Source organism: Eucyclogobius newberryi, unplaced genomic scaffold, assembly GCF_026437365.1.
Source record: "Eucyclogobius newberryi isolate DKJ021-1_F unplaced genomic scaffold, fEucNew1.0.hap1 SCAF_41, whole genome shotgun sequence".
Taxonomy (NCBI): Eukaryota; Metazoa; Chordata; class Actinopteri; order Gobiiformes; family Gobiidae; genus Eucyclogobius; species Eucyclogobius newberryi.
The window spans coordinates 55,387-70,862 of record NW_027316068.1 but is presented as its reverse complement, the minus strand read 5'-3'; the positions used below and the strand labels follow the sequence as shown (position 1 = coordinate 70,862).

At 41.7% G+C, this 15,476-nt stretch overlaps 10 non-coding genes across 10 annotated transcripts; all 10 read right to left on the bottom strand.

Annotated features, from left to right (window-relative positions):
• Positions 1 to 4,583: 4,583 nt before the first annotated feature.
• Positions 4,584 to 4,656, bottom strand: trnar-ccu (transfer RNA arginine (anticodon CCU)). Its single transcript has one exon. It is a non-coding gene; the product is annotated as a tRNA-Arg (tRNA).
• An 89-nt stretch (positions 4,657 to 4,745) lies between these two features.
• trnaa-ugc (transfer RNA alanine (anticodon UGC)) lies at positions 4,746 to 4,817 on the bottom strand. The gene has a single exon. It is a non-coding gene; the product is annotated as a tRNA-Ala (tRNA).
• A 4,233-nt stretch (positions 4,818 to 9,050) lies between these two features.
• On the bottom strand, positions 9,051 to 9,123 carry trnar-ccu (transfer RNA arginine (anticodon CCU)). The gene has a single exon. It is a non-coding gene; the product is annotated as a tRNA-Arg (tRNA).
• Positions 9,124 to 9,212: 89 nt separating this feature from the next.
• On the bottom strand, positions 9,213 to 9,284 carry trnaa-ugc (transfer RNA alanine (anticodon UGC)). Its single transcript has one exon. It is a non-coding gene; the product is annotated as a tRNA-Ala (tRNA).
• Positions 9,285 to 11,093: 1,809 nt separating this feature from the next.
• Positions 11,094 to 11,166, bottom strand: trnar-ccu (transfer RNA arginine (anticodon CCU)). The gene has a single exon. It is a non-coding gene; the product is annotated as a tRNA-Arg (tRNA).
• Positions 11,167 to 11,255: 89 nt separating this feature from the next.
• On the bottom strand, positions 11,256 to 11,327 carry trnaa-ugc (transfer RNA alanine (anticodon UGC)). The gene has a single exon. It is a non-coding gene; the product is annotated as a tRNA-Ala (tRNA).
• Positions 11,328 to 13,156: 1,829 nt separating this feature from the next.
• Positions 13,157 to 13,229, bottom strand: trnar-ccu (transfer RNA arginine (anticodon CCU)). Its single transcript has one exon. It is a non-coding gene; the product is annotated as a tRNA-Arg (tRNA).
• Positions 13,230 to 13,318: 89 nt separating this feature from the next.
• Positions 13,319 to 13,390, bottom strand: trnaa-ugc (transfer RNA alanine (anticodon UGC)). Its single transcript has one exon. It is a non-coding gene; the product is annotated as a tRNA-Ala (tRNA).
• A 1,829-nt stretch (positions 13,391 to 15,219) lies between these two features.
• On the bottom strand, positions 15,220 to 15,292 carry trnar-ccu (transfer RNA arginine (anticodon CCU)). Its single transcript has one exon. It is a non-coding gene; the product is annotated as a tRNA-Arg (tRNA).
• Positions 15,293 to 15,381: 89 nt separating this feature from the next.
• trnaa-ugc (transfer RNA alanine (anticodon UGC)) lies at positions 15,382 to 15,453 on the bottom strand. Its single transcript has one exon. It is a non-coding gene; the product is annotated as a tRNA-Ala (tRNA).
• Positions 15,454 to 15,476: the final 23 nt, after the last annotated feature.

The following is a 15,476-nucleotide window of genomic DNA, read 5'->3' as shown; positions in this document are numbered from 1 at the left end:
TGATGCTCATTTCCACAAACGCAAAACACGGTTTTCATCCAAAATGGGTCTACGTCAGTCATTCCTTGCCAACAAACTGAGAATCAAAAAGTGAAAAGAGTGCAGTTAATCTGTGTGTGCAGGGATACTTTTCCATCTCTTATTCCAATTTGTAACAGCAGCGCATTTTCTGTCATTGTAAATAATTTGCACGCCTGAATGGACAACTGTAACCCTCTCCATAGCCCGGTATACATTATATCTCAACAGGAACATCCATCTCCGTGACAATAAAACAGCAGAACCTTGGCCCATCTTCAAAGGACTCTTAGCCGCACACCTCCGACACCTCCACATGGCAGCAGAGCACCGGTTCATCACCCACCTCGTCCCCCACAACACCCTGATCCACCTTATACCCTCTGGAAACCTGAACATCATCTTCTGATCCCGGCATCACCTCCCCAACCACGGCATCACCCCCCATCACTGAAGAAAGTTTGAAGAATGATTGTGTGTTTGATTTTCTGTAATTTTTTGTCTCTTCTCCCCCTGCCCTTGTGTATCCCATTCCCTTGCACTTGTGTGTGATGTTTGTCTGTACAATTATGTAAATATATGTAAATACTTGTAAGATGTTTTTGATAATAAAAGATAAAAAAAATTAAATAATGGACAACTGAGTAGTAGTAGTAGGTTTGAGATGGGCCGGTAATTATTTAGCACTGTGGCATGAAGACCGCTCTTCTTTAAGAGCGGCTTAATGACCACAGTTTTAAGGCTCTTGGGAATATTCCAGATCCAAGCAACATGTTGACTTTTTGAGTGATTGGAGCCAACAGACTGCTCACCGTAGACTTTAAAAATCTAGTAGGCAATGCATAAAGGCAGCATGTAGTGGAACTCAGACTTGTGGTGATCTCTTGGACAGTTTTGTCAGCCACAAATGCAAAATGGGTTAACTCCAGTTGTCTAGCTGGCTGCGTGCTTGTTATCTGCAAATAATGGTATTTTTAATGTTCTGAACTGAGTCTGAGACTGCAAACTCATTGCACCTGGAGAAATACAGAAACCATCAGACAAAGTAACATTTATCACACTGTAATTTGAAATGTTAACCCGCTTTGTCATTAGCAGGTCCAGAGTGTGCCCTTTGCCCTTGGTGGGGCCACTCAGGTGCTGAGTAAGACCAAAGCTTCTGAGGACAGCGCCAAGCTCTTAAGAAGAAGACAAGGTTGAGCGGGGCGTGAAGGAAGGAAGGAACAGTTACTCACGTACGGGAAACTCCTACCAAGCAGTGGCCAGCCTATAGCACACTGGAATTCTGTGGTAATTGAACCAAGTTTAGCAGTTCCTTTCATCAGTTAATAACACAAGCAGGCTTTCCTATTTACCAATGTAGATAACAGGGGTTACAACAGTGACTCTGGTGGGTCTCGAACTCACAGCCTTTGAATTCCTTTGCAACTTTTGTCTGATTCCCCTTTTTCACAAAAGCAAAACAGTCATCCGAAAACGGTCTACATCAATCATTCCTTACCATCAAACTGAGAAACAAGGAGTGAAAAGAGTGCATTTACTCTGTTTATTCAGGGATACTGTTCAATCTCTAATTGCAAAAGAGCTCTTTCGGGTGATATGTTTTTCTGTACATGTAAACAACTGATTTGCTTGAAAGGCTATCATGAAGGCACTGCTGGGATTTACTAGACAGGCACTTTGACCAACTAAGCCACAGCGCCTCTAAAATGTTACCCCAACCTGTTTCAGGTAGATATTCAGCAAACAATGTTACCTCGTGGATTTTGCCTGCGATAGCTCTTCCAAAATAGCTTGTCGTCCCTGGGTGGGCTCAAACCACAAACCTCCCGGTCACCAGCCGAGCGCACTGGCCAATTGCGCCACAGAGACATCCAGCCCAGTTGACAAAATATTTGCGACTTGACAAGCCGCAACATCTTTTTTTTTTTTAAAGCGAGCCAGCAACATTCGAAAGTTCAGCCCCTGTCCAATCAACTGTGTTTAATAGAGAGCGAGGGCATCAATCTTTCTACCTTTGAGCTAAATCCCCTGTACCAATGTAGCTATAAAAAGACTGGAAGTCTTTCAATCAATCGACTCTCACCAATTTATTGCGCACTCAATATACTGCAGTTAATCTGGATATTGAGGAAAAATTGCAAGATAATGTTATTTGACATAATGCCGATGTATTTGCTTACTTTTTCAAGCACACTTGGCAATAAACCTCCTTCAGCAGTGCCTTTTATCAGATAGTAAAGCGCGCAGACTTTTCATTGTAAAAAACAAAACTGTTCTCTCACCATTAGCGACTCTAGTGGGACTCAACCCACAACCTTTGAAAGCCCTTGCAACTAATGCCTAGAAGTCCAATGCGCTATCCATTGCGCCACAGAGCCCATACATCCTTGCGTGATGCTCATTTCCACAAACGCAAAACACGGTTTTCATCCAAAATGGGTCTACGTCAGTCATTCCTTGCCAACAAACTGAGAATCAAAACGTGAAAAGAGTGCAGTTAATCTGTGTGTGCAGGGATACTTTTCCATCTCTTATTCCAATTTGTAACAGCAGCGCATTTTCTGTCATTGTAAATAATTTGCACGCCTGAATGGACAACTGTAACCCTCTCCATAGCCCGGTATACATTATATCTCAACAGGAACATCCATCTCCGTGACAATAAAACAGCAGAACCTTGGCCCATCTTCAAAGGACTCTTAGCCGCACACCTCCGACACCTCGACATGGCAGCAGAGCACCGGTTCATCACCCACCTTGTCCCCCTCAACACCCTGATCCACCTTATACCCTCTGGAATCCTGGACATCATCTTCTGACCCCGGCATCATCCCCCCCAACCACGGCATCAACCCCCATCACTGAAGAAAGTTTGGAGAATGATTGTGTGTTTGATTTTCTGTAATTTTTTGTCTCTTCTCCCCCTGCCCTTGTGTATCCCATTCCCTTGCACTTGTGTGTGATGTTTGTCTGTACAATTATGTAAATATATGTAAATACTTGTAAGATGTTTTTGATAATAAAAGATAAAAAAATAAAATAATGGACAACTGAGTAGTAGTAGTAGGTTTGAGATGGGCCGGTGGCATCAAGACTGCTTTTCTTTAAGAGAGGCTTAATGACCACAGTTTTAAGGCTCTTGGGAATATTCCAGATCCAAGCAACATGTTGACTTTTTGAGTGATTGGAGCCAACAGACTGCTCACCGTAGACTTTAAAAATCTAGTAGGCAATGCATAAAGGCAGCATGTAGTGGAACTCAGACTTGTGGTGATTTCTTGGACAGTTTTGTCAGCCAAAAATGCAAAATGGGTTAACTCCAGTTGTCTAGCTGGCTGCGTGCTTGTTATCTGCAAATAATGGTATTTTTAATGTTCTGAACTGAGTCTTGCAAAGAAGACTGCAAACTAATTGCACCTGGAGAAATACAGAAACCAACGCAATTACATTACCATATTTAACCCTCCATGAATTCTTGCAGGATTGCTTCAATGTTATCTGCAGACAGCATGTTTTATTAAGCATTGTAAGCTCAGGTTTGGCAAGACATACCCATACTGGAAGTTGGGAATGTCGACCAGGCTGCCTCGGTGAGAACTACAAATTCTAACCCCTAGACCATATGAGAAATTTAAAGATCAAGTGTAACAGATTGAATTGTAACATAAGCCTCATTGATGTTTGAGAGGTTAAGGAACAGTACATAGTTGGGTCACCAGCTTTTAAACAAGCATTTTTAATATCTAAATGTGCTTGGTTCTGCATGTAATGGAAAGAAGCACATATGTCGGGATTTGTATTTTGCTTTTGGTTCAGCCAAATAGAGCCACTTTGTGATTTTTAAAACAGTTTTTTTTTTTAAATGGGGTAAGAAGCACTATCAAGCAGCTCTGAGTTTGTGTTGTGCCCCTCCACATATTCTAGCCGAGTGTTCTAAGGAGTTAGATTTAAGTTCCAGTCCCTGTGAAGGGATGCTTTCAAGTACAACCGCTGCTACATTGCATGGAACAGCTAAAGGTTGATTACTACATATTGCATGCTGCATCGTAAATGGATGAGATTTTTCTATGCCTCTCTTGACACCCATCCAGTTTCATTTCACTTGTATCCACAGCGTGTCTTATTCATCCTGTGGATTCAAGTCTTCCAAAAGGCTGACCACTATGTTCCCATACCTGGAGTTGAACCCAGGCCAACTGGGTGGGCCACTTTGTCTCACCTTCCTGCAAGTAGTGTGGATGGATGGATGAAATAATATTGTTTGAATTATATAAGTGCTGCGAGGTTCAAAGGTAATGTAGGACTGGGAGTTTACTCTGAAGCTTGCGTTTGAGCATCTATCTCGCCATCAGATGAGAATAAACCTACTCAATACCATACTATCACTGCATTATAATATGACAAGGTGACAGTTCGCAATGGATTTATTGAGTTTTTTAAGCTTGTGGATGCAATTTTGATTTTTGAATATCCATTAGCCAAAGAGTAGGAGATATCATTTATACTGCTCAAAGCCCAAAAACAACTTACGAATGTCACTGTAGCTGACAATGCTTTTCATACACCCCAGATGGGACTTGAACCCACAATCCCTGGCTTAGGAGGCCAGTGCCTTATCCATTAGGCCACTGGGGCTCCACTTTTGAAGATTTAACATATTTAAGCGAATTTCTCTAAAAATTATCGCACTGCAATCTGGCAATTGCAAAGAAAATAGGATTGCCTGGAGATGCTGGGGATTGAACCCAGGACCTCATACATGCAAAGCATGCACTCTACCACTGAGCTACATCCCCTTGATTAAAAATGCCATAGCAGTCTGTATAGGATGGTCAAAAGCAATGTGCTACTAGATTCAAAGGTAATGTGGAAAGGGGAGCTTGCGCTGAAGATCGGCTTCCATCATCCAACACATTACTGACTGGCTTGATACATTCTGATTAAAATCCCCTTCAATGCAAGTAAAAATGTCCTAGCAGAGCATGGCTTCAGTCCATTTACCTCTGGGTTATGGGCCCAGCACGCTTCCGCTGCGCCACTCAGCTGAATGCTTACAATGATGGGACTCGAAAGATAAAAATAAAAAAAATTGGACAACTGAGTAGTAGTAGTAGGTTTGAGATGGGCCGGTAATTATTTAGCACTGTGGCATCAAGACTGCTCTTCTTTAAGAGAGGCTTAATGACCGCAGTTTTAAGGCTCTTGGGAATATTCCAGATCCAAGCAACATGTTGACTTTTTGAGTGATTGGAGCCAACAGACTGCTCACCATCGACTTTAAAAATCTAGTAGACAATGCATAAAGGCAGCGTGTAGTGGAACTCAGACTTGTGGTGATCTCTTGGACAGTTTTGTCAGCCAAAAATGCAAAATGGGTTAACTCCAGTTGTCTAGCTGGCTGCGTGCTTGTTATCTGCAAATAATGGTATTTTTAATGTTCTGAACTGAGTCTTGCAAAGAAGACTGCAAACTCATTGCACCTGGAGAAATACAGAAACCATCAGACAAAGTAACATTTACCACACTGTAATTTGAAATGTTAACCCGCTTTGTCATTAGCAGGTCCAGAGTGTGCCCTTTGCCCTTGGTGGGGCCACTCAGGTGCTGAGTAAGACCAAAGCTTCTGAGGACAGCGCCAAGCTCTTTAGAAGAAGACAAGGTTGAGCGGGGCGTGAAGGAAGGAAAGAACAGTCACTCACGTACGGGAAACTCCTATCAAGCAGTGGCCAGCCTATAGCACACTGGGATTCTGTGGTAATTGAACCAAGTTTAGCAGTTCCTTTCATCAGTTAATAACACAAGCAGGCTTTCCTCTTTACCAATGTAGATAACAGGGGTTACAACAGTGACTCTGGTGGGTCTGGAACTCACAGCCTTTGAATGCCTTTGCAACTTTTGTCTGATTCCCCTTTTTCACAAAAGCAAAACAGTCATCCGAAAACGGTCTACATCAATCATTCCTTACCATCAAACTGAGAAACAAGGAGTGAAAAGAGTGCATTTACTCTGTTTATTCAGGGATACTGTTCAATCTATAATTGCAAAATAGCTCTTTCGGGTGATATGTTTTTCTGTACATGTAAACAACTGATTTGCTTGAAAGGCTATCATGAAAGCACTGCTGGGATTTACTAGACAGGCACTTTGACCAACTAAGCCACAGCGCCTCTAAAATGTTACTCCAACCTGTTTCAGGTAGATATTCAGCAAACAATGTTACCTTGTGGATTTTGCCTGCGATAGCTCTTCCAAAATAGCTTGTCGTCCCTGGGTGGGCTCAAACCACAAACCTCCCGGTCACCAGCCGAGCGCACTGGCCAATTGCGCCACAGAGACATCCAGCCCAGTTGACAAAATATTTGCGACTTGACAAGCCGCAACATCTTTTTTTTTTTTAAAGCGAGCCAGCAACATTCGAAAGTTCAGCCCCTGTCCAATCAACTGTGTTTAATAGAGAGCGAGGGCATCAATCTTTCTACCTTTGAGCTAAATCCCCTGTACCAATGTAGCTATAAAAAGACTGGAAGTCTTTCAATCAATCGACTCTCACCAATTTATTGCGCACTCAATATACTGCAGTTAATCTGGATATTGAGGAAAAATTGCAAGATAATGTTATTTGACATAATGCCGATGTATTTGCTTACTTTTTCAAGCACACTTGGCAATAAACCTCCTTCAGCAGTGCCTTTTATCAGATAGTAAAGCGCGCAGACTTTTCATTGTAAAAAACAAAACTGTTCTCTCACCATTAGCGACTCTAGTGGGACTCAACCCACAACCTTTGAAAGCCCTTGCAACTAATGCCTAGAAGTCCAATGCGCTATCCATTGCGCCACAGAGCCCATACATCCTTGCGTGATGCTCATTTCCACAAACGCAAAACACGGTTTTCATCCAAAATGGGTCTACGTCAGTCATTCCTTGCCAACAAACTGAGAATCAAAACGTGAAAAGAGTGCAGTTAATCTGTGTGTGCAGGGATACTTTTCCATCTCTTATTCCAATTTGTAACAGCAGCGCATTTTCTGTCATTGTAAATAATTTGCACGCCTGAATGGACAACTGTAACCCTCTCCATAGCCCGGTATACATTATATCTCAACAGGAACATCCATCTCCGTGACAATAAAACAGCAGAACCTTGGCCCATCTTCAAAGGACTCTTAGCCGCACACCTCCGACACCTCGACATGGCAGCAGAGCACCGGTTCATCACCCACCTTGTCCCCCTCAACACCCTGATCCACCTTATACCCTCTGGAATCCTGGACATCATCTTCTGACCCCGGCATCATCCCCCCCAACCACGGCATCAACCCCCATCACTGAAGAAAGTTTGGAGAATGATTGTGTGTTTGATTTTCTGTAATTTTTTGTCTCTTCTCCCCCTGCCCTTGTGTATCCCATTCCCTTGCACTTGTGTGTGATGTTTGTCTGTACAATTATGTAAATATATGTAAATACTTGTAAGATGTTTTTGATAATAAAAGATAAAAAAATAAAATAATGGACAACTGAGTAGTAGTAGTAGGTTTGAGATGGGCCGGTGGCATCAAGACTGCTTTTCTTTAAGAGAGGCTTAATGACCACAGTTTTAAGGCTCTTGGGAATATTCCAGATCCAAGCAACATGTTGACTTTTTGAGTGATTGGAGCCAACAGACTGCTCACCGTAGACTTTAAAAATCTAGTAGGCAATGCATAAAGGCAGCATGTAGTGGAACTCAGACTTGTGGTGATTTCTTGGACAGTTTTGTCAGCCAAAAATGCAAAATGGGTTAACTCCAGTTGTCTAGCTGGCTGCGTGCTTGTTATCTGCAAATAATGGTATTTTTAATGTTCTGAACTGAGTCTTGCAAAGAAGACTGCAAACTAATTGCACCTGGAGAAATACAGAAACCAACGCAATTACATTACCATATTTAACCCTCCATGAATTCTTGCAGGATTGCTTCAATGTTATCTGCAGACAGCATGTTTTATTAAGCATTGTAAGCTCAGGTTTGGCAAGACATACCCATACTGGAAGTTGGGAATGTCGACCAGGCTGCCTCGGTGAGAACTACAAATTCTAACCCCTAGACCATATGAGAAATTTAAAGATCAAGTGTAACAGATTGAATTGTAACATAAGCCTCATTGATGTTTGAGAGGTTAAGGAACAGTACATAGTTGGGTCACCAGCTTTTAAACAAGCATTTTTAATATCTAAATGTGCTTGGTTCTGCATGTAATGGAAAGAAGCACATATGTCGGGATTTGTATTTTGCTTTTGGTTCAGCCAAATAGAGCCACTTTGTGATTTTTAAAACAGTTTTTTTTTTTAAATGGGGTAAGAAGCACTATCAAGCAGCTCTGAGTTTGTGTTGTGCCCCTCCACATATTCTAGCCGAGTGTTCTAAGGAGTTAGATTTAAGTTCCAGTCCCTGTGAAGGGATGCTTTCAAGTACAACCGCTGCTACATTGCATGGAACAGCTAAAGGTTGATTACTACATATTGCATGCTGCATCGTAAATGGATGAGATTTTTCTATGCCTCTCTTGACACCCATCCAGTTTCATTTCACTTGTATCCACAGCGTGTCTTATTCATCCTGTGGATTCAAGTCTTCCAAAAGGCTGACCACTATGTTCCCATACCTGGAGTTGAACCCAGGCCAACTGGGTGGGCCACTTTGTCTCACCTTCCTGCAAGTAGTGTGGATGGATGGATGAAATAATATTGTTTGAATTATATAAGTGCTGCGAGGTTCAAAGGTAATGTAGGACTGGGAGTTTACTCTGAAGCTTGCGTTTGAGCATCTATCTCGCCATCAGATGAGAATAAACCTACTCAATACCATACTATCACTGCATTATAATATGACAAGGTGACAGTTCGCAATGGATTTATTGAGTTTTTTAAGCTTGTGGATGCAATTTTGATTTTTGAATATCCATTAGCCAAAGAGTAGGAGATATCATTTATACTGCTCAAAGCCCAAAAACAACTTACGAATGTCACTGTAGCTGACAATGCTTTTCATACACCCCAGATGGGACTTGAACCCACAATCCCTGGCTTAGGAGGCCAGTGCCTTATCCATTAGGCCACTGGGGCTCCACTTTTGAAGATTTAACATATTTAAGCGAATTTCTCTAAAAATTATCGCACTGCAATCTGGCAATTGCAAAGAAAATAGGATTGCCTGGAGATGCTGGGGATTGAACCCAGGACCTCATACATGCAAAGCATGCACTCTACCACTGAGCTACATCCCCTTGATTAAAAATGCCATAGCAGTCTGTATAGGATGGTCAAAAGCAATGTGCTACTAGATTCAAAGGTAATGTGGAAAGGGGAGCTTGCGCTGAAGATCGGCTTCCATCATCCAACACATTACTGACTGGCTTGATACATTCTGATTAAAATCCCCTTCAATGCAAGTAAAAATGTCCTAGCAGAGCATGGCTTCAGTCCATTTACCTCTGGGTTATGGGCCCAGCACGCTTCCGCTGCGCCACTCAGCTGAATGCTTACAATGATGGGACTCGAAAGATAAAAATAAAAAAAATTGGACAACTGAGTAGTAGTAGTAGGTTTGAGATGGGCCGGTAATTATTTAGCACTGTGGCATCAAGACTGCTCTTCTTTAAGAGAGGCTTAATGACCGCAGTTTTAAGGCTCTTGGGAATATTCCAGATCCAAGCAACATGTTGACTTTTTGAGTGATTGGAGCCAACAGACTGCTCACCATCGACTTTAAAAATCTAGTAGGCAATGCATAAAGGCAGCGTGTAGTGGAACTCAGACTTGTGGTGATCTCTTGGACAGTTTTGTCAGCCAAAAATGCAAAATGGGTTAACTCCAGTTGTCTAGCTGGCTGCGTGCTTGTTATCTGCAAATAATGGTATTTTTAATGTTCTGAACTGAGTCTTGCAAAGAAGACTGCAAACTCATTGCACCTGGAGAAATACAGAAACCAACGCAATTACATTACCATATTTAACCCTCCATGAATTCTTGCAGGATTGCTTCAATGTTATCTGCAGACAGCATGTTTTATTAAGCATTGTAAGCTCAGGTTTGGCAAGACATACCCATACTGGAAGTTGGGAATGTCGACCAGGCTGCCTCGGTGAGAACTACAAATTCTAACCCCTAGACCATATGAGAAATTTAAAGATCAAGTGTAACAGATTGAATTGTAACATAAGCCTCATTGATGTTTGAGAGGTTAAGGAACAGTACATAGTTGGGTCACCAGCTTTTAAACAAGCATTTTTAATATCTAAATGTGCTTGGTTCTGCATGTAATGGAAAGAAGCACATATGTCGGGATTTGTATTTTGCTTTTGGTTCAGCCAAATAGAGCCACTTTGTGATTTTTAAAACAGTTTTTTTTTTTAAATGGGGTAAGAAGCACTATCAAGCAGCTCTGAGTTTGTGTTGTGCCCCTCCACATATTCTAGCCGAGTGTTCTAAGGAGTTAGATTTAAGTTCCAGTCCCTGTGAAGGGATGCTTTAAAGTACAACCGCTGCTACATTGCATGGAACAGCTAAAGGTTGATTACTACATATTGCATGCTGCATCCTAAATGGATGAGATTTTTCTATGCCTCTCTTGACACCCATCCAGTTTCATTTCACTTGTATCCACAGCGTGTCTTATTCATCCTGTGGATTCAAGTCTTCCAAAAGGCTGACCACTATGTTCCCATACCTGGAGTTGAACCCAGGCCAACTGGGTGGGCCACTTTGTCTCACCTTCCTGCAAGTAGTGTGGATGGATGGATGAAATAATATTGTTTGAATTTTATAAGTGCTGCGAGGTTCAAAGGTAATGTAGGACTGGGAGTTTACTCTGAAGCTTGCGTTTGAGCATCTATCTCGCCATCAATACCACACTATCACTGCATTATAATATGACAAGGTGACAGTTCGCAATGGATTTATTGAGTTTTTTAAGCTTGTGGATGCAATTTTGATTTTTGAATATCCATTAGCCAAAGAGTAGGAGATATCATTTATACTGCTCAAAGCCCAAAAACAACTTATGAATGTCACTGTAGCTGAGAATGCTTTTCATACACCCCAGATGGGACTTGAACCCACAATCCCTGGCTTAGGAGGCCAGTGCCTTATCCATTAGGCCACTGGGGCTCCACTTTTGAAGATGTAACATATTTAAGCGAAGTTCTCTAAAAATTATCGCACTGCAATCTGGCAATTGCAAAGAAAATAGGATTGCCTGGAGATGCTGGGGATTGAACCCAGGACCTCATATATGCAAAGCATGCACTCTACCACTGAGCTACATCCCCTTGATTAAAAATGCCATAGCAGTCTGTATAGGATGGTCAAAAGCAATGTGCTACTAGATTCAAAGGTAATGTGGAAAGGGGAGATTGCGCTGAAGATCGGCTTCCATCATCCAACACATTACTGACTGGCTTGATACATTCTGATTAAAATCCCCTTCAATGCAAGTAAAAATGTCCTATCAGAGCATGGCTTCAGTCCATTTACCTCTGGGTTATGGGCCCAGCACGCTTCCGCTGCGCCACTCAGCTGAATGCTTACAATGATGGGACTCGAAAGATAAAAATAAAAAAAATTGGACAACTGAGTAGTAGTAGTAGGTTTGAGATGGGCCGGTAATTATTTAGCACTGTGGCATCAAGACTGCTCTTCTTTAAGAGAGGCTTAATGACCGCAGTTTTAAGGCTCTTGGGAATATTCCAGATCCAAGCAACATGTTGACTTTTTGAGTGATTGGAGCCAACAGACTGCTCACCGTAGACTTTAAAAATCTAGTAGGCAATGCATAAAGGCAGCATGTAGTGGAACTCAGACTTGTGGTGATCTCTTGGACAGTTTTGTCAGCCAAAAATGCAAAATGGGTTAACTCCAGTTGTCTAGCTGGCTGCGTGCTTGTTATCTGCAAATAATGGTATTTTTAATGTTCTGAACTGAGTCTTGCAAAGAAGACTGCAAACTCATTGCACCTGGAGAAATACAGAAACCAACGCAATTACATTACCATATTTAACCCTCCATGAATTCTTGCAGGATTGCTTCAATGTTATCTGCAGACAGCATGTTTTATTAAGCATTGTAAGCTCAGGTTTGGCAAGACATACCCATACTGGAAGTTGGGAATGTCGACCAGGCTGCCTCGGTGAGAACTACAAATTCTAACCCCTAGACCATATGAGAAATTTAAAGATCAAGTGTAACAGATTGAATTGTAACATAAGCCTCATTGATGTTTGAGAGGTTAAGGAACAGTACATAGTTGGGTCACCAGCTTTTAAACAAGCATTTTTAATATCTAAATGTGCTTGGTTCTGCATGTAATGGAAAGAAGCACATATGTCGGGATTTGTATTTTGCTTTTGGTTCAGCCAAATAGAGCCACTTTGTGATTTTTAAAACAGTTTTTTTTTTTAAATGGGGTAAGAAGCACTATCAAGCAGCTCTGAGTTTGTGTTGTGCCCCTCCACATATTCTAGCCGAGTGTTCTAAGGAGTTAGATTTAAGTTCCAGTCCCTGTGAAGGGATGCTTTAAAGTACAACCGCTGCTACATTGCATGGAACAGCTAAAGGTTGATTACTACATATTGCATGCTGCATCCTAAATGGATGAGATTTTTCTATGCCTCTCTTGACACCCATCCAGTTTTATTTCACTTGTATCCACAGCGTGTCTTATTCATCCTGTGGATTCAAGTCTTCCAAAAGGCTGACCACTATGTTCCCATACCTGGAGTTGAACCCAGGCCAACTGGGTGGGCCACTTTGTCTCACCTTCCTGCAAGTAGTGTGGATGGATGGATGAAATAATATTGTTTGAATTATATAAGTGCTGCGAGGTTCAAAGGTAATGTAGGACTGGGAGTTTACTCTGAAGCTTGCGTTTGAGCATCTATCTCGCCATCAGATGAGAATAAACCTACTCAATACCATACTATCACTGCATTATAATATGACAAGGTGACAGTTCACAATGGATTTATTGAGTTTTTTAAGCTTGTGGATGCAATTTTGATTTTTGAATATCCATTAGCCAAAGAGTAGGAGATATCATTTATACTGCTCAAAGCCCAAAAACAACTTATGCATGTCACTGTAGCTGACAATGCTTTTCATACACCCCAGATGGGACTTGAACCCACAATCCCTGGCTTAGGAGGCCAGTGCCTTATCCATTAGGCCACTGGGGCTCCACTTTTGAAGATGTAACATATTTAAGCGAATTTATCTAAAAATTATCGCACGGCAATCTGGCAATTGCAAAGAAAATTGGATTGCCTGGAGATGCTGGGGATTGAACCCAGGACCTCATACATGCAAAGCATGCACTCTACCACTGAGCTACATCCCCTTGGTTAAAAATGCCATAGCAGTCTGTATAGGATGGTCAAAAGCAATGTGCTACTAGATTCAAAGGTAATGTGGAAAGGGGAGATTGCGCTGAAGATCGGCTTCCATCATCCAACACATTACTGACTGGCTTGATACATTCTGATTAAAATCCCCTTCAATGCAAGTAAAAATGTCCTATCAGAGCATGGCTTCAGTCCATTTACCTCTGGGTTATGGGCCCAGCACGCTTCCGCTGCGCCACTCAGCTGAATGCTTACAATGATGGGACTCGAAAGATAAAAATAAAAAAAATTGGACAACTGAGTAGTAGTAGTAGGTTTGAGATGGGCCGGTAATTATTTAGCACTGTGGCATCAAGACTGCTCTTCTTTAAGAGAGGCTTAATGACCGCAGTTTTAAGGCTCTTGGGAATATTCCAGATCCAAGCAACATGTTGACTTTTTGAGTGATTGGAGCCAACAGACTGCTCACCGTAGACTTTAAAAATCTAGTAGGCAATGCATAAAGGCAGCATGTAGTGGAACTCAGACTTGTGGTGATCTCTTGGACAGTTTTGTCAGCCAAAAATGCAAAATGGGTTAACTCCAGTTGTCTAGCTGGCTGCGTGCTTGTTATCTGCAAATAATGGTATTTCTAATGTTCTGAACTGAGTCTTGCAAAGAAGACTGGAAACTCATTGCACCTGGAGAAATACAGAAACCAACGCAATTACATTACCATATTTAACCCTCCATGAATTCTTGCAGGATTGCTTCAATGTTATCTGCAGACAGCATGTTTTATTAAGCATTGTAAGCTCAGGTTTGGCAAGACATACCCATACTGGAAGTTGGGAATGTCGACCAGGCTGCCTCGGTGAGAACTACAAATTCTAACCCCTAGACCATATGAGAAATTTAAAGATCAAGTGTAACAGATTGAATTGTAACATAAGCCTCATTGATGTTTGAGAGGTTAAGGAACAGTACATAGTTGGGTCACCAGCTTTTAAACAAGCATTTTTAATATCTAAATGTGCTTGGTTCTGCATGTAATGGAAAGAAGCACATATGTCGGGATTTGTATTTTGCTTTTGGTTCAGCCAAATAGAGCCACTTTGTGATTTTTAAAACAGTTTTTTTTTTTAAATGGGGTAAGAAGCACTATCAAGCAGCTCTGAGTTTGTGTTGTGCCCCTCCACATATTCTAGCCGAGTGTTCTAAGGAGTTAGATTTAAGTTCCAGTCCCTGTGAAGGGATGCTTTAAAGTACAACCGCTGCTACATTGCATGGAACAGCTAAAGGTTGATTACTACATATTGCATGCTGCATCCTAAATGGATGAGATTTTTCTATGCCTCTCTTGACACCCATCCAGTTTTATTTCACTTGTATCCACAGCGTGTCTTATTCATCCTGTGGATTCAAGTCTTCCAAAAGGCTGACCACTATGTTCCCATACCTGGAGTTGAACCCAGGCCAACTGGGTGGGCCACTTTGTCTCACCTTCCTGCAAGTAGTGTGGATGGATGGATGAAATAATATTGTTTGAATTATATAAGTGCTGCGAGGTTCAAAGGTAATGTAGGACTGGGAGTTTACTCTGAAGCTTGCGTTTGAGCATCTATCTCGCCATCAGATGAGAATAAACCTACTCAATACCATACTATCACTGCATTATAATATGACAAGGTGACAGTTCACAATGGATTTATTGAGTTTTTTAAGCTTGTGGATGCAATTTTGATTTTTGAATATCCATTAGCCAAAGAGTAGGAGATATCATTTATACTGCTCAAAGCCCAAAAACAACTTATGCATGTCACTGTAGCTGACAATGCTTTTCATACACCCCAGATGGGACTTGAACCCACAATCCCTGGCTTAGGAGGCCAGTGCCTTATCCATTAGGCCACTGGGGCTCCACTTTTGAAGATGTAACATATTTAAGCGAATTTATCTAAAAATTATCGCACAGCAATCTGGCAATTGCAAAGAAAATAGGATTGCCTGGAGATGCTGGGGATTGAACCCAGGACCTCATTCATGCAAAGCATGCACTCTACCACTGAGCTACATCCCCTTGATTAAAAATGCCATAGCAGT